Source organism: Oncorhynchus masou, chromosome 3 (assembly GCF_036934945.1).
Source record: "Oncorhynchus masou masou isolate Uvic2021 chromosome 3, UVic_Omas_1.1, whole genome shotgun sequence".
Classification (NCBI taxonomy): Eukaryota; Metazoa; Chordata; class Actinopteri; order Salmoniformes; family Salmonidae; genus Oncorhynchus; species Oncorhynchus masou.
In genome coordinates, this window is record NC_088214.1 from 33,421,715 (window position 1) to 33,439,960 (window position 18,246).

An 18,246-nucleotide genomic window follows, 5' to 3' on the forward strand; every position below is an offset into this window, starting at 1 on the left:
TTGGGCACGGACAACAGCACAAAGGGGAAGCAGGTAGAGACAATACATCAGCCACAACTGTCAGTAAGAGTGTTCATGATTGAGTCTTTGAATGAAGAGATTGAGATAAAACCGTCAAGTTTGAGTATTTGTTGCAGCTCATTCCAGTCGCTAGCTGCACTGCACTGAACTGACAAGAAGAGTGACATAGGGATGTGTGTGCTTTGGGGACCTTTAACAGAATGTGACTGAAGAGTGGGTGTTGTATGTGGAGGATAGGGCTACAGTAAGATATCTCAGATAGGGTGGAGTAAGGCCTAAGAGGGCTTTATAAATAAGCATATATAGAGATGACCAGGACAGAAGAGTATCGAGTGCAGTGATGTGTCCTATAAGGAGCATTGGTGGAAAATCTGATGGCCGAATGGTGAAGAACATCTAGCCACTCGAGAGCACCCTTACCTGCCAATCTATAAATTATGTCTCCATAATCTAGCGTGGGTAGGATGGTCATCTGAAATCAGGGTTAGTTTGGCAGCTGCGGTGAAAGAGGAGCGAATACAATAGAGGAAACCAAGTCTAGATTTAACTTTAGCCTGCAGCTTTGATATGTTCTGAGAGAAGGACAGTGTGCCGTCTAGCCATACTCCCAAGTACTTGTATGAGGTGACTTAACTCAAGCTCTAAATCCTCAGAAGTAGTAATCACACCTGTGGGGAGAGGGCATTCTTTTACCAAACCACATGACCTTTGTTTTTGAGGTGTTCAGAACAAGCTTAAACCTCTTGATACTCCCCATCCCGGATCCGGGATCGTGACTAAAGCCTCAGGCTCATTAGCATAACGCAACGTTAACGATTTCTGAAAATCGCAAATAAAATGAAAATAATGCGCCTGCTCTCAAGCTTAGCCTTTTCTTAACAACACTGTCATCTCAGATTTTCAAAATATGCTTTTTGAACCATAGCAATTGACTAATTTGTGTAAGAGTATGCTAAGCTAGCTTAGCATTTTGAGTAGCATTTAGCACGCAACATTTTCACAAAAACCATATAACCAAATAAATAAAATCATTTACCTTTGAAGAGCTTCGGATGTTTTCAATGAGGAGACTCTCAGTTACATACCAAATGCGCAGTTTTTCCTGAAAGCGTCTGTGTGTAGGAGAAATCGCTCCGTTTTGTACATCACATTTGGCTACCGAAACGAACCGAAAATTCAGTCACCTACAACGTCAAACTTTTTCCGAATTAACTCCATAATATCGACCGAAACATGGCAAACGTTGTTTGGAATCAATCCTCAAGGTGTTTTTTCACATATCTCTTCATTGATATATCGTGCGTGGAAGCCTGCATTCTTCTCTAAATTCCATGGAAAAATTCTTGCAGCTGACTTTTGCGCACCAATTTCGGCGCAGGACACCGGGCGGACACCTGGTAAATGTGGTCTCTTATGGTCAATCTTCCAATGATATGCCTACAAATACGTCACAATGCTGCAGACACCTTGGGGAAACGACAGAAAGGGCAGACTTACTCCTCTCGCATTCACAGCCATATAAGGAGACAATGGAAAACAGAGCCTCAAAAATCCTGCTCATTTCCTGGATGCCGTCTCATCTTGGTTTTGCCTGAAGCTCACGTTCTAGGGCACGCACAGAAAATATCTTTGCAGTTCTGGAAACGTCAGAGTGTTTTCTTTCCAAAGCTACCAATTATATGCATAGTCGAGCATCTTTTTTGTGACAAAATATCTTGTTTAAAGCAGAACGTTTTTCATCCAAAAATGAAATTGCGCCCCTAGAGTTTCAACAGGTTAAGGGCAGAGAAAGCTTGTCGGACACTAATAAAGTTTTGTTATAGAGCCTTTAAAACATCTTATGGATCAAATCCCGTTAACTCGATCGATTTGACAACATTTGTTGAAATGGCAGAGCGCCAAATTCAAATTAAATTACTTGAAATATTTAACTTTCATGCAATACACCAAATTAAAGCTTAACTTCTTGTTAGTCCAGCCACCATGTCAGATTCCAAAAAGGCTTTGCGGCGAAAGCAAACCATGCTATTAGCTGAGGACAGCACCCCATCAAACAAACACAGACAATCATATTTCATCCCGCCAGGCGCGACACAAAACTCAGAAATAACGATATAATTCATGCCTTACCTTTGAAGATTTTCTTTTGTTGGCACTCCAATATGTCCCATAAACATCACAAATGGTCCCTTTGTTAGATTAATTCCGTCGTTATATCTCCAAAATGTCAATTTATTTGGTGCGAGAAGCATTTCAAACAACTTTCCCAATACAACTTTAGGTTGTTTTTTTAACGTAAATTAGTGATAAAATTTAAGACAGGATAAACTGCATTCAATAGCGAATAAAAACAAAGTGGCGCGAGCTTTCATGTCGCGCGCCCCAAACACAACAATACACTACACTCGACCCTCGTTCTTAACAGCCCTACTTCTTCAAAGGAAAAATATCAAACAATTTCTAAAGACTGTTGACATCTAGTAGAAGCGATAGGAACTGCAAGCAAGTGCCTTAGAAATCTAGATCCCCATAGAAAAATCATTGAATAGAGTGACCAAAAAAAGAGGGAGGGGCCAGTTGAGCATAAGACTGAATCCTCTACATATAAATGGATGATAGAGCTTCCTACTGCATGAGCTATATTGATGGATTTGAGAAGAGTGTGGGACCTAGGATCGAGACTTTGGGTACACCCTTGGTGACAGGCAGTGGCTGAGACAGCAGATGTTCTGACTTTATAAACTTTGAGAGAGGTAGTTAGCAAACGAAGCCAAAGACCCCTCAGAGACACGAAAACTCCTTAACCGGCCCACAAGAATGGAATAGTCTACTGTATCAAATGCTTTGGCCAAGTCAATAAAAATAGCACCACAACATTGCTTAGAATCAAGGGCAATGGTGACATCATTGAGGACCTTTAAGGTTGCAGTGACACATCCATAACCTGAGCGGAAACCAGATTGCATACCGGAGGGAATACTAATAACATCAAGAAAGCCAGTCAGTTGATTATTGACAATTTTGATAAACAGGGCAAAATAGAAATAGGCCTATAACAGTTAGGCTCACCTTGATCTCCGCCTTTAAATAAAGGACTAACTGTGGCTGCCTTCCAAGCAATGGGACCCTCCCTAGAGAGGAGAGACGGGTTTAAAAGGCCAGAGATAGGCTTGGCGATTATAGGGGCAGCAACCTTAACCTGTTGATGCTCTGGGGGCGCTATTTCATTTTTGGATGAAAAACGTTCCCGTTTTAAACAAGATATTTTGTCACAAAAAGATGCTCGACTATGCATATAATTGATAGCATTCGAAAGAACACACTCTGACGTGTCCAGAACTACCGAGATATTTTCTGTGCGTGCCCTAGAACGTGAGCTTCAGGCAAAACCAAGATGAGACGGCATCCAGGAAATGAACAGGATTTTTGAGGCTCTGTTTTCCATTGTCTCCTTATATGGCTGTGAATGCGAGAGGAATGAGCCTGCCCTTTCTGTCGTTTCCCCAAGGTGTCTGCAGCATTGTGACGTATTTGTAGGCAGATCATTGGAAGATTGACCATAAGAGACCACATTTACCAGGTGTCCGCCCGGTGTCCTGCGCCGAAATTGGTGCGCAAAAGTCACCTGCCAGTATTTTTCCATGGGATACAGAGAGGAAAGCAAGCTTCCACGAACTGCATATCAATGAAGAGATATGTGAAAAAACACCTTGAGGATTGATTCCAAACAACGTTTGCCATGTTTCGGTCGATATTATGTAGTTAATCCGGAAAAAGTTTTACGTTGTAGGTGACTGAATTTTCGGTTCGTTTCGGTAGCCAGACGCAATGTAGAAAACGGAACGATTTCTCCTACACACAGACGCTTTCAGGAAAAACTGCGCATTTGGTATGTAACTGAGAGTCTCCTCATTGAAAACATCAGAAGCTCTTCAAAGGTAAATGATTTTATTTATTTGGTTATCTGGTTTTTGTGAAAATGTTGCGTGCTAAATGCTACTCAAAATGCTATGCTAGCTTTGCATACTCTTACACAAATTAGTCAATTTCTATGGTTCAAAAGCATATTTTGAAAATCTGAGATGACAGTGTTGTTAAGAAAAGGCTAAGCTTGAGAGCAGACGCATTATTTTAATTTTATTTGCGATTTTCAGAAATCGTTAACGTTGCGTTATGCTAATGAGCCCGAGGCTTTAGTCACAAACCCGGATCCGGGATGGGGAGTTCCAAGAAGTTAAAGAAGAAAGGGTCAAAACCATCTGACCCAGATGGTTTTTCGGGGTCAAGTTTAAGGAGCTCCTTTAGCACCTCGGACTCAGTGACCACCTGCAGTGAGAAACTTTGTAGCGGGGCAGGGGAAAAAGAGGGATTAGCATCGGGGCTAGTCGCATTAGAAGTGGTGGGATATGAGGAAACGTTGGACGGGCAAGGAGGCATGGCTGAGTCAATAGGAATCTTAACTTAATGTAGTGGTGATTAACTTCTTGGTGACGGGGCAGTATTTTCACATCCAGAATAAATGCGTGCCCAAATTCAACAGCCTGCTACTAATCCCCAGAAGATAAGATATATTATTAGTAGATTTGGATATAAAACACTCTGAAGTTTCTAAAACTGTTTGAATAATGTCTGTGAGTATAACAGAACTTATTTAGCAGGCGAAACCCCAAGGACAAACCATTCAGATTTCTCTCTTTTCAATGTGATTTAATTGGGAATCCAGATTTCAAAGTGACCTTGTTTCAGTTCCTACCGCTTCCACTGGATGTCAACGGTATTTAGAAAATGGTTGAGGTTTTTCCTTTGTGCAATGAAGAATTACAGCCATCTTGAATGAGGGTCACTTGGAGTGTACTGTTAGATAGAGGCGCGTGACCAGAAATCTAGCTACAGTTTGTTTTCCTCCTGTATTGAACACAGATCATCCCGTCTTCAATTGTATCGATTATTTACGTTAACCTCTTGAAACTCTGGGGGCGCTATATCATTTTTGGATAAAAAGACGTGCCCGTTTTAAGCGCAATATTTTGTCACAAAAAGATGCTCGACTATGCATATAATTGATAGCTTTGGAAAGAAACCACTCTGACGTTTCCAGAACTGCAAAGATATTCTCTGTGCGTGCCCTAGAACGTGAGCTACAGGCAAAACCAAGATGAAACGGCATCCAGGAAATCAGCAGGATTTTTGAGGCTCCGTTTTCCATTGTCTCCTTATATGGCTGTGAATGCGAGAGGAATGAGCCTGCCCTTTCTGTCCTTTCCCCAAGGTGTCTGCAGCATTGTGACGTATTTGTAGGCATATCATTGGAAGATTGACCATAAGAGACCACATTTACCAGGTGTCCGCCCGATGTCCTGCGCCGAAATTGGTGCGCAAACCTCAGCTGCAAGTATTTTTCCATGGAATTCAGAGAAGAAAGCAGGCTTCCACGAACGATATATCAATGAAGAGATATGTGAAAAAACACCTTGAGGATTGATTCCAAACACGTTTGCCATGTTTCGGTCAATATTATGGAGTTAATTCAGAAAAAGTTTGACGTTGTTGGTGACTGAATTTTCGGTTCGTTTCGGTAGCCAAATGTGATGTACAAAACGGAGCGATTTCTCCTACACAAAGATTCTTTCAGGAAAAACTGAACATTTGCTATGTAACTGAGAGTCTCCTCATTGAAAACATCCGAAGCTCTTCAAAGGTAAATGATTTTATTTATTTGGTTATCTGGTTTTTGTGAAAATGTTGCGTGCTAAATGCTACTCAAAATGCTAAGCTAGCTTAGCATACTCTTACACAAATTAGTGATTTGCTATGGTTCAAAAGCATATTTTGAAAATCTGAGATGACAGTGTTGTTAAGAAAAGGCTAAGCTTGAGAGCAGGCGCATTATTTTCATTTTATTTGCGATTTTCAGAAATCGTTAACGTTACGTTATGCTAATGAGACCGAGGCTATAACTGGATACAGGTTTTTTTCATAGCCAAACGTGAACAAAACGGAGCGATTTGTCCTACACAAATAATATTTTTTTGAAAAACTGAACATTTGCTATCTGTGAGTCTCCTCATTGAAAACATCCGAAGTTCTTCAAAGGTAAATGATTTTATTTGAATGATTTTCTTGTTTTTGTGAAAATGTTGCTGGCTGAATTCTAGGCTTATAGCTATGTTAGCTATCAATACTCTTACACAAATTCTTGTTTAGCTATGGTTGAAAAGCATATTTTGAAAATCTGAGATGACAGTGTTGTTAACAAAAGTCTAAGCTTGAGAGCAAATATATTTATTTCATTTCATTTGCGATTTTCATGAATAGTTAATGTTGCGTTATGCTAATGAGCTTGAGGCTATAAATAGAATCCCGGATCTGGGATTGCGCGACGCAACAGGTTAAGAAATACCTAAAGTTCTATCCAAAAGTAGTTTGAAATTTTTTGGCAAAGTTTACAGGTAACTTTTTTGATATTTTGTAGTCATGTTGCGCAAGTTGGAAACGCGCCAAATAAATTGACATTTTGGATATATATCGACGGAATTAATTGAACAAAAGGACCATTTGTGATGTTTATGGGACATATTGGAGTGTCAACAAAAGAAACTTGTCGAAGGTAAGGCATGAATTATATGTTTATTTCTGCGTTATGTGTCGCGCCTGCAGGGGTGCTATCCTCAGATAATAGCATTGTTTGCTTTCGCTGAAAAGCCTTTTTGAAATCTGACATGTTGACTGGATTGTAGCTTTAATGTGCTATCTTGTGTGATTTAATGAAAGTTAGATTTTTTATAGTAATTTATTTTAATTTGGTCCTCTGCATTTTCCCTGGCTTTTGGCCAGAGAGGTTAATAAAGAGCTCAGTCATGTGCTTCTTGTCAATAACAACCACATCATCACCTTTAAGGGACATTGGCAGCTGTGATAAGGAGGGTTTATTCTCCAGGTCTTTAACCATTTTCCAGAACTTCTTGGGGTTAGACCCAGAGAGAGAGAACTGCTCCTTAAAGAAACTATCTTTGGCCTTCCGGATAGCCTGAGTGCACTTATTTCTCATTTGCCTGAACGAGAGCCAGTCAGCCTGAGTACGTGTGTGCCGAGCCTTTCGCCAAATGCAGTTCTTGTGATGGAGTAACTCTGCAAGATCACGGTCGAACCAGGGGCTGAACCTGTTTTATATTATATTTTTCTTTACGGGGGCGTGTTTGTTAACAATATCACTGAAGATATCAACAAGTTTAAAGCTTCTTCAATAGAGGGGATCAAGCTGATTCTATATCAATTTACGGAGTCCAGGTGATGAAAGAAGGCTTGCTCATTAAAGTTTTTTTAGCAAGCGTCTATGACAAATCAGGACAGGTCGTTTCACTGAGCAGCCATTACAAACACAGGCTGTAAAACAGTGATCACTAAGGTCATTACAGAAAACACCAGACTGGTACCTATCAGGATTTTTTGTGAGGATAACATTGAGTAGAGTAGCCTTTTCTGGGTGTTTGGAGTCATACCTTGCGGGATTGGTAATAATCTGAGAAAGATTAAGTTACTTGTGCTCCCTCTCCGGCCTACAGGTCACCAGGCTGCTCATTATGGAGCACACCTGTCATCGTCGTTAAGAGCACCTGCGGGTCGTCAGACTCACCTGGACTCCATCACTTCTCTGATTATATTCCCTATATATGTAACTCTCTTTGGTTCCTTACCCAGGCGTTATTGTTTCTGTTTCAGTTTCATGTCTGTGTGCTGTTAGTATTTCTTGTTTTGTACTATGTTCCATTAAAACACTCACTCCCTGAACTTGCTTCCCGACTCTCAGCGCACATTATTACAGATTTAGGGAGTCCCATTGCTTTAGGAGTTGGTCAGGTGGTTTATGTATGTCCCAGTTTAGGTCACCTAGAGCTTAGGGCAGGTAGGGTATAGGCCGGTGCTGATGGAGGACAACAACACCCTGCAACAGTCAACGAATAGCTATTTGAAGGTTTAATGCTTAATACCAACAAATAAAATTGTTTGGGACAGACTTGGTGGAGACAACAGAGCACTGAAGGTGATACATTGGTAAAGAGTGCCACTCTCCCACCTTTGGAAGATCTGTCTTGCCGAAAAAGGTTATAGTCAGAAAGATTAACATTCGTATTCAAAACACTCTTTCTTAACCACGTCTCAGTAATGACCAACACATCTGGATTGGAGCTGTGAACACACACTTTCAATTGATCCATTTTAGGTAATAAGCTTCTTTCCAATGCTTTGGAAAACCTCCCTTGTCTTTGACCTTTCAGATAATGTGTGGGGTACAGAGATGAGACAGTCATTCAAAAATCATGTTTAACACTATTTTTGCAGTCCATGCAACTTACAATGTGACTTGTTAAGCACATTTTACTCCTGAACTTATTGAGGCTTATTGACTTAAGACAACTTTCCTTTTTAATTAATTTGTAAAAATGTAAAAAACATACAATTCCACTTTGACATTGTGGGGTATTGTGTGTATGCCAGTGACACAAAATGTCAATTTAATCCATTTTAAATTCCAGCTTTAACACAACAAAATGTTGGACAAGTCAAGGGGTGTGAATACTTTCTGAAGGCACTGTAGATAGCAACAGTCAAACCTGTGATTATAGGACTGTAGTGCTCAACACTTTTTGTTCACAAATCTGAAGGCATTCGGAACTGCTCTAAAATGTATTTATGAAAAATTGTAGAGAGAATTGCCAAGGTGGCCGAATAGCCCTTACATTACAACCTTGGATATCTATCATCCATCGATAACTAGATTTTAGTCCGGCGAGAAGACTCAAGCAGATTGATTTTTGAAAATCATGAATCTTCACTATAAAGGCTGGCTTACCAGGCTTAATTTCAAGGCTGGGAATCTATCTGTACACCTACCCACCTCTCATATCAGAACTGATGATATCTAGCAGAAATGAAAACTATGTGATGCACGGCAGCTATCTAACCCGACAACGTGAGCCAGCAAGATAAGGTCAAGCATTGAAATATCATTGGAGATCACTGTATTGTCAATACATTGAACTATAAAGAGATAACGTTTCAGGGACTGTTGCAAAGAGGAAATATTTGACTGTGGGCTTATTTAAACGTATAAAACACAAGCTGTTATTTTGTAGAGAGGAACCCCTTGCAAAGTCAAGCTGATCCTCACCAAAGTTATGCCTTGGGGACTGTTGCGTTGTCAGGTTTAATTGTCAGTATGGGTTAGTTCAACTGACTTAATCAGGTCTCTTGAAAAACAAACCTATTTTTGCTCAATCAGAATTGAAAATCAAATAAATAGAGTCATTGATGATTTAAATAAAGAGTATTTAAACTATGATCAGAAGATCTACTTCAGTGGGAGGAAAGTCTGTTACCTTTTCTCAAAATATACAGAGATAAAGAGAGACAAAGTAAAGCAACAACAAGTCCAACTGGACCTCATTTTCAGGCCACACACTGGCTAATTCTTTCTAAACCCTTCACTGCCTCTGGTGTTAGTGTGACACATGATAAATACAAAGGTGCATCCCCCACCACATACACAAGATGAGTGGAGAGCAGCCATTCCCTAACTTAATGAGTTCTGCCTCAGGTAATGGCGGCAAGCCTGAACATCGACACAAATTAATTTTGATTCCAGTGCCCAAACCTCATCCAGTTTCTCCAGAGTATGCCTTTTATAGATTTCTTATGAGCTGCAGTCCCAGTATGCCGAGAACAATGAAGAGATGGGGCGTTTTTCCACCCACTCTTCGCTCTTTGCAGACGCTAACGCCTGGGTCTCATTGAAAGTCAATGCCGGCTTCGTTCAGTACATTTAGACAGGACTGGATAGAATTGTCAGGCTGATCAGGTCTGCCATTACAGCTAGGAGTTGGTGTTTAGTAAGCAGGCTGATAACTTGTGCTGTAGATTACACAACAGAGACTTGACTTAATTGTCAACTTGTATCTCATAAAGTAGAGGAACATTTGAGGAAAAGCACTGCACCGTTATTAATACTGTTTCCATAAGTGTTTGGTAAGTGGGGGTAAAGAGAGGTCATATCATGACATTGCACAGAGTTCATTTCAGAGAGGCACAGTGATATAATTGCATCATGCACACAAAGTATTTATATTTATGCACATAATCATACACACAAGTCACTTTCAGAGTTACGTGTCAGAATCGGGGACCGATCTCTGACAGCGATTAGTTATGCCTGAGTGGGTTTTGAAGAGAGGCTCTCTATCTGTATGCAAAGATAAAGCAGAGGTAATGTAATGTATGGAATTTGATCTACTCTCCTGACAAGGTTACACTGGGGCAGGACTAACAGTTGGATTGGATGGAGGTCACACTGACGGCTTGAGGACCCATTGAGGGGAAATTAAGTAGTTTTAGTCGAATAAAAGATGAGTGAAGTTTAAACTGTAGTATTAGTTGAAAAAAGTAACACTTCTAAAACATTCGATGTAATAATGTCCATTGTTCTGCTATGCAATTTTCCTTAGGATGTTTAGGTTGTATTGTATCAAACTCTCCCCTCGAATAATTTGTAATTTAGAAAATATTATTTATATATAATCTAATGACGTTCGATCTATAAATGTTTTTATATACAGTTGAAGCTGGACATTTACAAACAGTTAGGTTGGAGTCGTTAACTTCTTGGATATAGGGGGCGCTATTTAAATTTTTGGATGAAAAACGTTCCCGTTTTAAACATGATATTCTGTCACGAAAAGATGCTCGACTATGCATATAATTGACAGCTTTGGAAAGAAAACACTCGGACGTTTCCAAAACTGCAAAGATATTGTCTGTGAGTGCCACAGAACTGATGTTACGGGAAAAAAAACAGATACAAATCCAATCAGGAAATGTCGCATTTTTTGAAACCGCCTCATGCCAATGACTCCTTATATGGCTGTGAAGGAGCTCGGAGTCAGCTTACGTTTTCCACGTTTCCCCCAAGGTGTCTGCAGCATTGTGACGTATTTGTAGGCATATCATTGGAAGATTGACCATAAGAGACTACCATGTGGTCGCTTAGTGTCCTCCGTTGCAATTATTGCGTAATCTCCAGCTGCAGTATTTTTCCGTTTGCTTCTGATGAGAAGCCAACTGCCACCACTGATAGATTATCGAATAGATATGTGAAAAACACCTTGAGGATTGATTCTAAACGTTTGCCATGATTCTGTCGATATTATGGAGCTCGTTTGGAAAAAAGTTTGCCGTTGTAAGTGACTGCATTTTCCGGGATTTTTCTTAGCCAAACGTGATGAACAAAACGGAGCCATTTCGTCTACACAAATAATCTTTTGCTATCTAATTTAGAGTCTCCTCATTGAAAACATCCGAAGTTCTTCAAAGGTAAATGATTTTATTTGAATGCTTTTTTGTTTTTGTGAAAATGTTGCCTGCTGAATGCTAGGCTTAATGCTATGCTAGGCTATCGATAGTCAATAGTCAATAGTCTTACACAAATGTGTAGCTTTGGTTGAATAGCATATATTGAAAATCTGAGATGACAGTGTTGTTAACAAAAGGCTAAGCTTGTGTTTGAATATATTTATTTCATTACATTTGCGATTTTCATGAATAGGAAACGTTGCGTTATGGTAATGAGCTTGAGGCTATGATTACGCTCCCGGATACGGGATTGCTCGACGCTAGAGGTTAACAAACTATAGTTTTGGCAAGTCGGTTAGGACCTGTGAATGTATTTCAAGGCCTATCTTCAAATGCAGTGGCTCTTTGCTTGACCTCATGGGAAAATCTAAAGAAATCAGCCAAGACCTTAGAAAAGAATTGTAGACCTCCACAAGTCTGAATCATCCTTGGCAACAATTTCCATACGCCTGAAGGTACCACATTCATCTGTACAAACAAAAGTACGCAAGTATAAACATGGGACCAAATATGGGACCACGCAGCCGTCATATCGCTCATGAAGGAGACGCGTTCTGTCTCCTAGAGATTGATGTACTTTGGTGCGAAAAGTGCAAATCAATCTTAGAACAACAGCAAAGGACCTTGTGAAGATGCTGGAGGAAACAGGTACTAAAGTATCTACATCCACAGTAAAACAAGTCCTATATCGACATAACCTGAAAGGCCGCTCAGCAAGGAAGAAGCCACTGCTCCAAAACCGCCATAAAAAAGCCAGCCTACGGTTTGCAACTGCACATGGGGACAAAGATTGTACTTTTTGGAGAAATGTCTTCTGGTCTGGTGAAACAAAAATAGAACTGTTTGGCCATAATGACTATCGTTATGTTTGAAGGAAAAAAGGGTGAGGTTTTCAAGCCGATATGTTAGATAAATATATAGCATGCACAATCGATTTTGTATATTTCTGACCCACTGGGAATGTGTTGAAAGAAATAAAAGCTGAAATAAATCATTCTCTCTACTACTGTATTATTCTGACATTTCACATTCTTAAAATAAATTTGTGATCCTAACTGACCTAAGACAGGGTTTTACTAGGAGTTAATGTCAGGAATTGTGAAAAACTTCCAACTTCAACTGTATACCATAGGATAGCCTGAAGATAAGTGATCCACTTGGTTAGAATAAAAAAAATGTAACCAGTTCTTTATTTAAAACATTTAAATTGAGTATGTTTGGGGCAAAACGCACCCCTTTTCCTCCGGTGGGGCAAAATGACACCAGGGCAATCCAATGCAATTCAATGGTACCTATATTATCATTTTCCACATCATGTCCAAATCTTCTATAAGAAACTTCATTGAGTTACACAATCGATTTTGAGATACCTTAGGATGATTTGGATAGGAAGTTTGAAAATAAAATGATCAAAACCTCATCATAGAGTGGATATTAATAAGGATAGGTGTCCCTTCAATGGGACAGTTGTAAATCATGCAGCGCCTTATGACACGATCACAGAATTTAGAGAAACAACAGATGTCGGTACATATAAGTGTCTTATATCGGCCTGAAAGCTAAAATTCTTGTTAAACCTCTTAGAGATCGGGCTACTTTTTTCAACATTCTGTTAAAAATCGCGCAACATTTCAACGTCCTGCTACTCATGCCACGAATACAGTATATGCATATGATTAGTATGTGGGCATAGAAAACACTCTGAAGTTTCTAGAACTGGTTCAATGGTGTCTGTGACTATAACAGAACGAGTTCCGTGGTCAAAATTGCCAGAAAACCTGGTCACTAAATCGACAGAGAAAAAATCAATCCGCCAGTCTATGTATTGTCTATTGGAAGGAAAAATACTTAAGGCTGAGAATACAGTTCCTATAGCTTCCACACGATGTCGCCAGTGTTGTGATTTCGATTCAACTAAATCGTTGGTCATCTGAGTAATAGCCACATCCGGTTGTCAAGTCCACAGCTGTGAACAATGGAACCGGAAAAGTTGGCTACGTTTCCCTAACTTGTGCTTATTGAATACAGATCGCTCCGTGATCAATTTGATCGTTTATTAACGTTTAGTAATACCTAAAGTTGGATTACAGAAGTAGTTTGAAGTGTTTTGTCAAAGTTTATAGGCAACTTTTTTAATTTAAAAAAATAACGTTGCGTTTAAAAATGTGTTTTTCCTGGATCTGACGGTCTTCATAAATGGACATTTTGGGTACACAAGGACCGATTTAATCGAAAAAAAGACCCAATTTTGATGTTTATGGGACATATAGGAGTGCCAACAAAGAATCTCGTCAAAGGTAATGAATGTTTTATATTTTATTTCTGCGTTTTGTGTAGCGCCGGCTACGCTAATTCCTTTGTTTACGCCCCCTTCTGGTATTTCGGGGTGTTGCCTGCTATCAGATAATAGTTTCTCATGATTTCGCCGAAAAGCATTTTACAAATCTGACTCGTTGGCTAGATTCACAACGAGTGTAGCTTGAATTGAGTACCCTGCATGTGAATTTTAATGAACGTTTGAGTTTTAACGAGTGCTATTAGCATTTGCATTTATTGTTGGCAGGGGGTGCGGTTGCGTCCCGGGTGGGCCAGAGAGGTTAATGTAGCTGCACTGTCCAATTTACAGTAGTTATTACTGCGAGAAAATGTCATGCTATTGTTTGAGCAGAGCTCCTAACAACAAAACTCTTTTTTCACCGCAATAGGTTTGATAAATTCACCTCTGAAGGTGAAATGTGTACTTACATTCTGAAATCTTGCTCCGATTTATCATCCAAAGTGTCCCAGAGATAAAATGAAGTGACGTTTGTTAGATTAAATCATTTTTCATATCGTAAAAAGGTCCATATAGCATGCACAATCAAGTTTATATTTCCACTCGTTCAATTTGCAAAAAAAGGAATCTGTGAAAATCTTACCCTAAATGTTGTTTCAACCAGTTACTCATCAGAGATCCTAGAACGTAACCAGACTTCACTATATCACTAGAGGTGTAGTTTAACCTATATGACACCAAATTTGGTCAGAGAGCGACACCGTCATGGCACGCCAATGACGCGGGCGGTCTTCACTTGATCGACTGTAACTTTGTCAAATAAGCAACAATCAGGGGGTCAAACAAAGCTAGCTAGATAGCCAATGAGCTGTGCTTTACGGGAGTATCCGGAAACCCTGTATCCGTTGCAAAATGTATCTGCTAACCTTATGCGACAGCAAGACTTTTCCTTTTGGATAAAAAATTATAAGAATATGGAGAGTTATGAAAACTGGTTGTTTTGCAAATGCAAATTAACTTATATTATAATTATATGGCAACTAATACTGGAAAAGCTAAATCAAAGTCCAAGTATACAGGTTTGACGATATTCTTGCAGAAAATGTAATGTGAATGCAAATGTCACGATTTTCCCAAATATACATGGGTGACATCACACTAATTGTCATGTACAGTGCCTTGTGAAAGTATTCGGCACCCTTGAACTTTGTGACCTTTTGCCACATTTCAGGCTTCAAACAAAGATATAAAACTGTATTTTTTGTGTGAAGAATCAACAACAAGTGGGACACAATCATGAAGTGGAATGACATTTATTGGATATTTCAAACTTTTTTAACAAATCAAAAACTGAAAAATTGGGCGTGCAAAATTATTCAGCCCCTTTACTTTCAGTGCAGCAAACTCTCTCCAGAAGTTCAGTGAGGATCTCTGAATGATCCAATGTTGACCTAAATGACTAATGATGATAAATACAATCCACCTGTGTGTAATCAAGTCTCCGTATAAATGCACCTGCACTGTGATAGTCTCAGAGGTCCGTTAAAAGCGCAGAGAGCATCATGAAGAACAAGGAACACACCAGGCAGGTCCGAGATACTGTTGTGAAGAAGTTTAAAGCCGGATTTGGATACAAAAAGATTTCCCAAGCTTTAAACATCCCAAGGAGCACTGTGCAAGCGATAATATTGAAATGGAAGGAGTATCAGACCACTGCAAATCTACCAAGACCTGGCCGTCCCTCTAAACTTTCAGCTCATACAAGGACAAGACTGATCAGAGATGCAGCCAAGAGGCCCATGATCACTCTGGATGAACTGCAGAGATCTACAGCTGAGGTGGGAGACTCTGTCCATAGGACGACAATCAGTCGTATATTGCACAAATCTGGCCTTTATGGAAGAGTGGCAAGAAGAAAGCCATTTCTTAAAGATATCCATAAAAAGTGTTGTTTAAAGTTTGCCACAAGCCACCTGGGAGACACACCAAAAATGTGGAAGAAGGTGCTCTGGTCAGATGAAACCAAAATTGAACTTTTTGGCAAAAATGCAAAACATTGTTTGGCGTAAAAGCAACACAGCTCATCACCCTGAACACATCATCCCCACCGTCAAACATGATGGTGGCAGCATCATGGTTTGGGCCTGCTTTTCTTCAGCAGGGACAGGGAAGATGGTTAAAATTGATGGGAAGATGGATGGAGCCAAATACAGGACCATTCTGGAAGAAAACCTGATGGAGTCTGCAAAAGACCTGAGACTGGGACGGAGATTTGTCTTCCAACAAGACAATGATCCAAAACATAAAGCAAAATCTACAATGGAATGGTTCAAAAATAAACATATCCAGGTGTTAGAATGGCCAAGTCAAAGTCCAGACCTGAATCCAATCGAGAATCTGTGGAAAGAACTGAAAACTGCTGTTTACAAATGCTCTCCATCCAACCTCACTGAGCTCGAGCTGTTTTGCAAGGAGGAATGGGAAAAAAATTCAGTCTCTCTATGTGCAAAACTGATAGAGACATACCCCAAGCGACTTACAGCTGTAATCGCAGCAAAAGGTGGCCCTACAATGTATTAACTTAAGGGGGCTGAATAATTTTGCACGCCCAATTTTTCAGTTTTTGATTTGTTTGAAATATCCAATAAATGTCGTTCCACTTCATGATTGTGTCCCACTTGTTGATTCTTCACAAAAAAATACAGTTTTATATCTTTATGTTTGAAGCCTGAAATGTGGCAAAAGGTCGCAAAGTTCAAGGGGGCCGAATACTTTCGCAAGGCACTGTAGTTTGCTCATACTTCAAGTTATGTTATCTGAAACTTGCACTGCTGCCATCTTGTGGACACCATCGGAATTACAACCAGAGTGATGGCTAGACGTGGGACCTTTCTGTTGCATTTCAAAGATGGTGGTAGACAAAAAACTGGTTGTTTTTTACTTTGTATTTTCTTCTACCAGATCTATTGTGTTATATTCTCCTACATTCAATTCACATTTACACAACCGTCAAAGTGTTTCCTTTAAAATGGTACCAAGAATATGCATATCCTTGCTTCAGGGCCTGAGCTACAGGCAGTTAGATTTGGGTATGTCATTTTAGGCTAAAATTGAAGAAGAAAAAAAGGGGTTATCCCTAAGAAGATTTATTAATAGTGAGATGTGAAGTTTCATTTTGTTGCGATTTGATTTCTTTAATTAAAATAAGTAAACCTAGATATTTTTCATTATAGAGGGGGCATTTTGCCCCAATAGTGGGTTAAAACGCCCCCTTTCTAAAGATTCTGATTTTATTACATATCAAAAAGAGAGGGGGGGTTCCCCCAAGTTACCCTAAAGCATGTTATAGGTGACACACCTCCCAAGCTATCAAACTCTGACATCCTGACGACGTTCCATTACATATTGACTCAAAGCTGCATTTGCCATTGAATAACATTAGTTTACTTAATTTTTTTGCTGTTGACTTTCAATCACTGTGGTCTTAGCCACAACCAATGGAAACATCGCGGAAAAAACATGTTTACAAATGCTACCTTGGTGGTCTTTTACATGCATTCAACATAAGAATGTTGGATGCTTGGTGTGCTTTGATGAGCACAGTAAGGAATGCAACCAGACACAAAAAACTAGTTCCAGAAAAAGTGTGCCGTAACCTTCGTAAGTGAACACAGACAGGGGGTAACGAGTCCTCCAAACAAAAGTCTTGCATCAGCACGAAGCAAACAACATGCCTTTCTTTAGAGGAAGAGTATCTTCTAATGTGAAGACCAGCTGCTTCTCTTAATAATGATGTTTAATGACCAGGTTGTTCTTTTTTATTTCTTTTTGTGGGGCATTTGTCCACAAAAAAGACAGCTGCCAGACAGACCCTGTCAGTGAGTAACTCTGGGGGCTGTCGTCGCACCGAGATACTTTGAAGTCTTTCTACAAAATATTCCCAATGACATTCTTTGTTGAGGGTTCTCATCATGCTGCGAGATAATGGTTTGTCCAACTGCTGTGTCTGAGAGGAGATTTGTGTGTTTATCATATTATTGATGTGTATAATTAACAACCACCCTAATTCAAAAGGGTGGTTACAGTTTTTTATTTGTGAAGAAAATGCAATACGATCATCATATGCAACTATAGTAATTCAGTGTCCATATTATTAGAACAGTCTTAGAATCACACCGTACCTACAGGAAACCTCTCTCCATCATTTTGTTTCAGTGATGTTCAATGATTAAGAGGAGATTCCCTACTGTATCTCGAAAGCTAAATTAATAATTCCTCCAAAACAACATTAAGAACATTAGCAAGTTGACCCAAAAGTGCATATTGCAGCTTTACACAGTATTTCAGTATTCCCTTTGGGTTATGGGTGTGATTTAGCACTACAAAGCTGCTATTAGACACTCTCTCTCATGTGTGGGAAGGTGATCTACAGGAAATTACACTTGAGCTGGCCAGGGACTGCAGGCTTCTTTCACCTCCAGAAAATCATTACCATACCCATACTGCATACTGGCATTGCTGAAACTGATGGTGTTAAGTCAAACCAA